The following is a 10,503-nucleotide window of genomic DNA, read 5'->3' on the forward strand; positions in this document are numbered from 1 at the left end:
GGTGAGGATAGTTCAGACGAAAGATCTTAAGGAAGTGATTGAGGTGGAGACTTGGTTTGGGGATTCCAACCTATGGCTGGAATGGATTCAGTATACAGCTAGATCAGTAGCTAAAGAAGAAGGTTATGCCTGCGCAACAGCCAAACTTCAGTTGACAACCATCCCCTTTCTACCCGATGGAATTAATTTACCAAGGGGAATGGCCTGAATGGTAAAGCTGTTCATGAAGGCAAGGAAGCCAGACAGTTGCACTGATCTGCATTATCTGTATCCTATGTGCCCATTAGATCCAGACTTCCCCCTTTCACAGTCGCAGGAGGAGACTATTATTGTGTGGCTCGACACAACACACACGGATGGAACGTAGGGGAAGTAAGAACATGCAATAGGACAGAGAATGTTACAACTGACGAGACAATGAGGGACCTGACTGGGTGGTTGAGTTCCGAGGACTTTAGTAAGATAAAAAGGCCGAGAGCGGATGTCTGGTGGTTGTGTGGAGGTATGAAGCTGTCGCCAAACCTGCCTGCAAATTGGACTGGTATTTGTGCAGTGGTACAGTTAGGCATGCCCTTCACCCTTATACAACACAAAGACCTAGTGCCAGGTGAAAGAGAGGGGAGGAGTGCTCCGTCAGGGTCCTTTGACGATAGAATTTACATTGATAGCATTGGGGTTCCAAAGGGGGTGCCTGATGAGTTTAAAGCTAGGAATCAGATATGGGCTGGATTGGAATCAAGTCTTTTTTGCTGGTCGACTCTCAATAAAAATGTGGATTGGATAAATTACATTTATTATAACCAACAGCGTTTCATCAACTATACCAGAGAGGCAATTCAAGGGTTAGCAGAACAGACAGCTGCGACCACTTTGATGGTATTGCAGAATAGAATAGCTTTGGATATGCTTCAGGCTGAAAAGGGTGGTGTGTGTGTGATTTTCTGATCTGAATGCCGGTCTAAACAATTTAGCTCAGGAGTTAGCAGAAAATTCCGGGGTGGACACGGCACTCACGGGATGGTTTGATAGTACATTCGGAAAATGGAAAAAGGTTGTAATCACTGTGTTGTGGGCTGCTTTCACCCGTATGACTGTGTTGATATTATGTGGTTGTTGTTTGGTCCCTTGTGCGAGAGGTCTCATTTCCAGGGCTCTGGAGAGATCGATGACGGAGCAGATGGTGAGATACAGACCGATTCCAAGTTCAGACCAGTGGGATGACAAATACCTAACGCCGAGCCTGGTGGAGGATTCATTCAATTACGAGGAGACCATGTTAGACGAGACCATCTTTAATGTTTAGTGTTAATGTTGCGACAGTTCTTTTCTGGTAACAGAACAAAATAGTCAGCTCATGGTAACTTCTGATATAGCTGTACTTTAATCAATGCAAACACGTGCGTGGTATATGTGTGGTTCGTATATATACGGTCTCGCTGTTTTGCCTCGCAGGGTAAAACAGAGAAGAGAGCGACACATCCTATTGTTCTCGCTTTTATACTCTGACAGAGATAGTTCCTGCTCAATGCTGGCCTGTCAGAGGGAGGAGGAGCGTGGTTTAAACTTGCTCCTCCTATCGTTGGCGTGCAGGCTGGTCTCAGCCTAGTGACGCACTTCCTGTCGCCGGTTGTAGTTCTTCTTGTCTTCAACAGTTGATTTATCCGTAGTTCATATACTTAATATTGTAGCATAGCGTCCCCAGTATATTATATAAGTTATGCATACAAATAGCCAGTTCAACCCTAACAATCCCCCTTTTCACACCCCTTGGGGTGTGAACATACTCTAATAAGAAATTTCAGGGAAATTTAAGAGTCCCCCTTTTGACACCCCCTAGGGTGTCACTCAACACAATTTGTATATCTCCATTTCAATGATTATATATTTCCTTATAAACCTTCACATCAGGAAAGACAAATAGTATACAGGATAAATTCATAACATATTACTCAACACGTATAAAAAGCCTTTTTGCGACAGTGGCTACACCTAACATGTGTGGGACAGAATCTTTGTCCCAGTACTTAAAACCTTCACATCCACCTGCCACTACATTCAATACATATGAATTTATTGTGCATACGCTTTATTCAACCACTTCCTCAACAGTAAAACAAGGATCGTCCTCTGACAGATCCATCTTTGGCCCAGAGCTGGATTTAGTGTTTTCCGGGATCAATTCCATCAAAGGCATCATTCCGGTTGCTCTGACAACTTCTGTAAGAGACTTTCTTAAGCAAGGGATTATACAGGCAGCACAACTAAACAATAATAGGACCACAAGTACTAGGGTTCGAATTCCAGTAGCCACCATAGATGTGTACTTGCCAAAAAAGAAATTCATCCAATTTCCCTCGTCTACCCCTGCTTCACCCCTGCATCTCTGCAGATAGCTTGTCAAGTCTCAATAGGGATTAAAATCATATCATTCCCATTACAATCCACCCGTTTTGCTAGATATTTCACATACATTATAACACATCTATTTTGATTGGATTCAGAAATTTCACACAAATTCAAACTAATTCATGCATCCCAATAGATGGTCTAATCTAACATGTGCTCCTCATATTTGAATGAATCCTCCACCTTGCTCGGCGGTAGGTACTTGTCGTCTCATTGATCTGAACTTTGACTCGGTCCGTAGCTCACCATCTGCTCCGTTATCCATCTCTCTAGAATTCTGGTGATTAAACCTCTCGCACACGGGACCAAACAACAACCACACAACCCAAACACACTCATACAGGTGAAAGCAGCCCATAATACAGTTCTTACAACACTTTTCCATTTCCCAAACATGAGCTGTGTTATCAAAAATGTACGTACAGCAATGAACCTAATCATTCTACCTACACCATCCTCTTTGCCCGTAACCTATCGAGAGTCAGTCTATTTTACCAGGTCATGAGGGAGGTGGCGGATAATTGGTCAGAGAACCTCTTTACTGCATCCCCTGTTTCATTCATGAATCTCTGTTGATTAAAAGATGTCATTAATTCAATCCCCATTATTATTTATTGTTAACCACCAAAATAATGTAGTGTTAAAGCCTTCACATATTTGATTCATAGCTTTGTATTCATCTGGAACTTCCCTGAGGATGCCAATAGCATCCATCTTGTAAAGCTACTCCCATCCTGGTCAAAACTCCTCCTGTGCCTACTTTAGCCTCCTATAACTGGCCTCTGATGACTAACTTGAACTGGTTAGACCAATAACCCCAGGGCGCAATTCCTAACCACCCTTTGTGGTAATTTCTGTCGTCTGCGTCCTTTGCTGGTACTAGCCCACCCTTCATCAGTTATAGTTGCTATGAGGTTACACATTTTCTCCTGTGCTTTCAAACCTAAGTCAGTCATATTAACCTCTTGGGGCTAGGTGGGACGCTAGCGTGCCACCCGTGGTGCACTCCATCAACAGCAGGTGCATTTCAAGAGCGGCAAATTTGAATCCAAATAAATGTCAAAATTCAAATTTTTCAAAAATACAACTATGTTACACCATTTGAAAGATAAACATCTCCTTAATCTAACCACGTTTTACGATTTCAAAAAGGTTTTACGGCGAAAGCATAAATTTAGAGTATGTTAGGACAGTACATTTACAAGAGTTGTGTGTAATGTTTTGTCAAGTCAAAGACAGGGTCACCAAAACCATAAAACCAGCTAAAATGATGCACTAACCTTTTACAATCTCCATCAGATGACACTCCTAGGACATTATGTTAGACAATGCATGCATTTTTAGTTCTATCAAGTTCATATTTATATCCAAAAACAGCGTTTTACTATGGCATTGATGTTGAGGAAATCGTTTCCCTCCAATAACCGGCAGTCAAGTCAGCGTCACAAATTAAATAATTAAAATTAGAAAACATTGGTAAAATATTATATTGTCATTTAAAGAATTATAGATTTACATCTTTTGAACGCAATCAACTTGCCAGATTTAAAAATAACCTTACTGGGAAATCACACTTTGCAATAATCTGAGCACTGCGCCCAGAAAAATACGCGTTGCGATACAGACTAGACGTCATGTTGGGGAGATCTAAAATCGAAAATACTATGTAAATAATCCATTACCTTTGATTCTCTTCATCAGATGTCACTTCCAGGTATCACAGGTCCATAACGAATGTAGTTTTGTTCAAAAAAGCTCATCATTTATGTCCAAAAATCTCCGTCTCGTTAGCACATGATGTAAGCCAGCCGGACTTCTCGTCATGAACGAGGGGAAAAAATATATTTCCGTTCGTTCAAACATGTCAAACGTTGTATAGCATAAATCATTAGGGCCTTTTTTAACCAGAACATGAATAATATTCAAGGTGGACGAATGCATACTCTTTTATAACGTATTGGAACGAGGGTACCCAACATGAACTAGCGCGCCAGGTGTCTAATGGGACATCACCGTTCCATGGCTCTTGTTCGGTCAGATCTCCCTCCAGAAGACTCAAAACACTTTGTAAAGGCTGGTGACATCTAGTGGAAGCAATAGGAAGTGCCAAAATATTCCTAAACCCCTGTGTTTTTCAATGGGATAGGTTTAAAGTCAATACAACACATCAGGTATCCACTTCCTGTCAGAAAATGTCTCAGGGTTTTGCCTGCCAAATGAGTTCTGTTATACTCACAGACACCATTCAAACAGTTTTGGAAACTTTAGAGTGTTTTCTATCCATATATAATAAGTATATGCATATTCTAGTTACTGGGTAGGATTAGTAACCAGATTAAATCGGGTACATTTTTTTTATCCAGACGTGCAAATGCTGCCCCCTAGACCCAACAGGTTAACAATTACCTTTCCAGCCATTAAAATCATCTTAATTCTCGGTGCCATTTTTGTATCTATAACACTGGTATTCATCCGGAATTTAAGTGAACCGAGGTGGGTTGGCTGAGTACTTCAATCTGGCCAACCCATATTCCTGTACAGTTGTCTGCTTCCCCAGGAAATTGTTTAATGTTTACCTTACATTCTACATCTTGATTTTCTTTGATTCCTTATTCTGTACGTCACTCATCAGTGTATTATATAGTTTATCTTTTACTTCTTCTCCATGACAACGGTAACCTATGTTTAGTACCAGTAGGTGGTGGATCTGAATATATCAGAAAGATTAGACTATGATGCAGCTCAGAGTTTCTACTCTTCCCAAAAACTGTCAACCCTCTCCTACCCTTAGTCTCTCTGCTTGGTACCACCCCATACTCACACCTCTAGGAGCACACACAGTGATGAACGGTCGGGATAGGGAATCTTCGTTAAGGAGGTAACCCCCGGACCCTGTTGGTATCGGTTCTTCTCCTAACTCTGTGTGTGATCAGCAGCGGTCATATGTGTACATACCTCCTTGCAGTGGGTAACGTGGACCCAAGTGACTCTCTCAGCTTTTCTAATGGCAAAGGCAATGGTTTAACAGCACCTGGTATGGGCCTTCCCCACGGGGCTGCTTCCCGTCTTTTCTCCTCAGGGACTGGATCCACACCCAGTCTCCTGGTTGGATTGAGTGAATCACCTTCTCCTGTAATTCACCTGTTGAACACAAAATCTTGGACATACGGGTTTGGTTAACAAACAGTCTTCTCATGTGCTCTGCTAGTATATCTTTAACTTCTATGTCTACCTGTTCTGGTATCTCTATTCTCCCTAACTCTGGCATTCTATAGGCTCTACCTGATTAGCTAAACTGTCATCCATCATTTAAAGAGATAGATCCCAGTATCAACACTAGGGATTATATCTTGTCCTAATATTCTAGCTACCATAATCATGTCCACCAAGTAAGTTGGGAACACTTCTACCCATTTGCTATACTTATCTGTTATTGTTAAACACCCCTTCTTCCCCTCAATTCGGAATAGTTCAATAAGTCCATTTCCAAATGTTGGAATGGACATTCTACAAAAAATGTTTTTGTTCTAGTAGCATCCTATCCTGTTCTATCGCCTGCTCTACCATACTCCCCCTATTTATACATGGCTCAAGCCATGTATCAATTTTGCTGCATTTCTTAACCTGTTAGGGCTAGGGGGCAGCATTGACACGGCTGGATAAAAAACATACCCGATTTAATCTGGTTACCACTCCTACTCAGTAACTAGAATATGCATATACTTATTACATATGGATAGAAAACACCCTAAATTTTCTAAAACTGTTTGAATGGTGTCTGTGAGTATAACAGAACTCAAATGGCAGGTCAAAACCTGAGAGATTCCTTTACAGGAAGTGGCCTGTCTGACCATTTCTGGAACTTCTTTGCCATCTCTATCATTTACTAAGGATCTCTGCTCTAACGTGACACTTCCCACGTCGTCCATAGGCGCTCAGAGCCCGGGAAAAAACAGAATGTCGTCATTCCAGCCCCAGGCTGAAACACATTATCGCCTTTCTCAAGTGGCCCATCAAGAGACACTAGCTTATGCGCGTGACCCCGACCGCCCCCGCCTTTGGGATTTTTTCCTCTGTTTGCCGAAAAGGAGATTCCCTGTCGGAATTTTACCGCTTTTCTACGAGAAAAATGACGTAAAAATTGATTTTAAACAGCGGTTGACATGCTTCGACGTACGGCAATTGAATACTTTGAATTTTATTGTCAGGAATTGCGCCAAGCGCGCGACACTTCTTTACTATTTCGGATAGTGTCTGGAACGCACGAACAAAACGCCGCTATTCGGATATAACGATGGATTATTTTGGACCAAACCAACATTTGTTATTGAAGTAGACGTCCTGGGTGTGCATTCTGACGAAGACAACAAAAGGTAATGACATTTTTATAATAGTAAATATGATTATGGTGAGTGCTAAACTTGCCGGATGTCTAAATAGCGAGCCCGTGATGCCTGGGCTATATACTTAGAATATTGCAAAATGTGCTTTCACCAAAAAGCTATTTTAAAATCGGACATATCGAGTGCATAGAGGAGGTCTGTATCTATAATTCTTAAAATAATTGTTATGCTTTTTGTGAACGTTTATCGTGAGTAATTTAGTAAAATGTTAGCGAATTCCCCGTAAGTTTGCGGGGGGTATGCTAGTTCTGAACGTCACATGCTAATGTAAAAAGCTGTTTTTTGATATAAATATGAACTTGATTGAACAAAACATGCATGTATTGTATAACATAATGTCCTAGGGTTGTCATCTGATGAAGATCATCAAAGGTGAGTGCTGCATTTAGCTGTCTTCTGGGTTTTGGTGACATTATATGCTGGCTTGAAAAATGGGTGTCTGATTATTTCTGGCTTGGTACTCTGCTGACATAATCTAATGTTTTGCTTTCGTTGTAAAGCCTTTTTGAAATCGGACAGTGTGGTTAGATTAACGAGAGTCTTATCTTTAAATGGCTGTAAAATAGTCATATGTTTGAGAAATTGAAGTAATAGGATTTTGAAGATTTTGAAAATCGCGCCACAGGCTGGCAGTGGATGTTACGTAGGTGGGACGAATTCGTCCCGCCGGTCCCATAGAGGTTAACAATGTCTTTTGTAAGGTTAGTAAATTATCCTTATGTCAGCCCTTCTCTTGTAGGATTGCCCCCTTTCATATACCACATGTACAATTCTCCCTGGGGCATTCATCCTTAGCTACCCTGTGCATTTCTCTATCAAGTGTCCTATCTTTAAGATTGAACAACTTCTTTCAACTAAATTATCATATCTTTTCCTAGCGAATTTTACCAAACATAACTTAAAATCATAACTATAATACATGCCTATGGAGCCGATAGTCTCTCCATGTATTAATATCCTAACTAAATGAACCTAACATCTTCTATTCTTATGTCTTTTCTGTCTCTCCAGTGTTATTTCTGTCCTCACCTGTTTATAATTTAACTATGCTGGTCTCCACTCACTAACCGTTATCTAATTCTTCTGTTTCACTTTTATCTTCTCTTCCTTGCTTATGCTCTCCTCCTTCTACTTCCAACCCATCAAGGTCTCAGCAGTGCAGGGGAGTACTAAATGTCTCATGGTCTTATTGCATAGCTACTTACATTTATCTCGATACCCTCAATAATCCTGGATTCCCTACAGATGTCATATATTCCTGTCCTGTTGGCTTAAGTCTACCATTATTAACCTGTTTTATCAACAAAATATAATATTACTATTATATTAATTCCACTGTCTTGTTGTGTTAAATCTCTTCCACTAAATACAACCACAGCTGACTTCCTAAGGGAAAATAAACTTATCTAGATAATGTAAAAAGTACCCCTACTTATCAAACGATATTGACGTAACATAATCAGATCAAAATGACTAATCTGAACTACTCCCCAAAGAAAAATTATTGTACCCTTTTCGTCATTTTGTCTTCTCATTGGTTCAAATTATCAATTGTGTCTAAGAACTTTAACTCCATCATAATTATCAGTTCTCCTAGTTTCCTTAAAGTTAGTATCCCAAATGACCTTAAATTCACCATCCAATGGCTTTTCATTGCGGCTGATCAGACCACAAAAGGAAAAGTCACCAGTGGGGTCAAAAAAGTCATAACCCCTTTTCAGAACCGTTTTTTCTTTCTTACTACATTTGACAAATGAAAGCTAATAACCTTATCTAGATTTCGTATCTCAAGTTCCCAGAACATTCCCTATCAAAAGAATTTCACGTGTTTAATTAAAACTCAGAAAATAAAACTTTAAAATGCCATGTGTGTCTACCCCTTTAAGATATCCTGTCCCTAGGAATTTTTCCCCAAAGAGCTAAGCGCTCCATATTCCATAAAATAACCACTTGGTCAGCATTTCCTCATACTACACCGATTCAGAAACCCAAAAGTTAACTACAAACAAAACCTAAAAATGCTTATACTTCCATTGTACTCCCCCCAATCATTAGTTTTAAACTTAGTTGAACATGCGCTACCCTTGGATACAATACTGTACTTCAATCTATGAAACCCCATATTTTAACATACTATTTAACCAATTTGACCCAAGATTGCTTAAAACCCTAAAACCCTTTCAGTTTGTCTGCAAACCGGCCCATTCTGTTTGCTAGGAATACCCCGCCATTATACACAACTGTGTTTAATGTGCACCTTCCCAGTTAATTATAAAATTAACTCCACCTGTAATTCACTTTAATGACTTGACATTTTTCCACGTAATGGAAACAGAGTATAATGTTTAAATACATAAACTTCCTTTTCTAATGCACTGGTGTTACCTAAACATTCAAACCAAGAATCAATAACCAGCTTCACATTTATGAAATATCCAAGACTTTAAAAGTAACATTTAAATCGCCATACTTATAAAAATAACATCATTCAACTCTTTCTCTGTATGCCATTTCCAGCAACAGACAACGTATTATATCAAAATTCCCTTGCTATTATTTTCTAATTAGTTAGCCTTTCAATTTAAACTAATCAAGCTATCAAAACGTTACATTTATATCTTAAACAAACGCTAGCAACCGTATCTCTCCAGGCAAAACATATCTTCTTACATTTTAGTCCCCTGGTGCATGGGCTGGGATCCGAACCCGGGCCTCCCGCGTGGCAGGCGTGAAAACTAAACTATTCGAATGCATACTCGGGTTCAGTGTCTTCCACCTGAAGCAAAGGAAACATTAGGCCCCTATCTGCCTGACCAGGGTCAATAGCGGTGGTGATCAGCCTAGTAGTGTACACTCACAAAAATAACAAACAGGGGAGCTGATATCCCCAGCCTCTCCCAGGGAGGGATGTACCCCGACCCTGGGCGTGGTGCCTTAGGTCGTGGAAACGGAAGCCATTGTCCCATTTTCCCCAACTAAGGTTTCAGTGGTTGGAATCGAATTTATGTAGGGCGCGCAAATCGGCCCTGGTTTCAGTCAAAGTTCTGGAAGGGGTTGGGGCTGGAGTGCAATGTGTAAGGTGTTGCCAAGGTGCTCCTGATTTACCTTTGACCTGGACAGAGTGTGAACTAACTTCCTTCACTTCGTACGGCCCAGTCCACCTGGGTTCCAGCCACTTTCTCTTGTGGACCTTGACCCTCACCCAGTCCCCAACTTTTACCTTCAGTGGTGGCGAGTCTCCCAACAGCTCCCCCTCTTTGACCTTGCGGATCTGTGTGGAGAGAGCTGCAGAAAGTTCCGTCAGTTTTCTCACATACAGACATTACAATTTGTTGTACATCAAGGGCGGGCATATGACCTCCCTCCCTTGGTGGACCAGGCATATTCAAACCTGCACATACCTTAGCTATTTAGCCTTAAGGGTTTGAGTGGCGCATTCCACTAACTTTGTATACTTAGCCCGTCGCTGGTTGGAACCAGCGACTTATCTCTTGTGCCCCACCCTCGTAAACAAAGTGTTATTCCTTGTCTAATTTCCCAGGCAATATTCACGGCACGGCGGCCACATCAGTTTATTTATTCGAATTGGTCGGGGTCTCAAGGAACGGACCTTAATAACTTGCAATTACCAGTCCGGAATTAACTATAAAACTTTCAATCAGGCTTATACAAATGCAGTTTATCAAACACTTAC

The sequence above is a fragment of the Salmo salar genome, unplaced genomic scaffold (genome assembly GCF_965601325.2).
Source record: "Salmo salar unplaced genomic scaffold, fSalSal1 ptg000221l, whole genome shotgun sequence".
Taxonomy (NCBI): domain Eukaryota; kingdom Metazoa; phylum Chordata; class Actinopteri; order Salmoniformes; family Salmonidae; genus Salmo; species Salmo salar.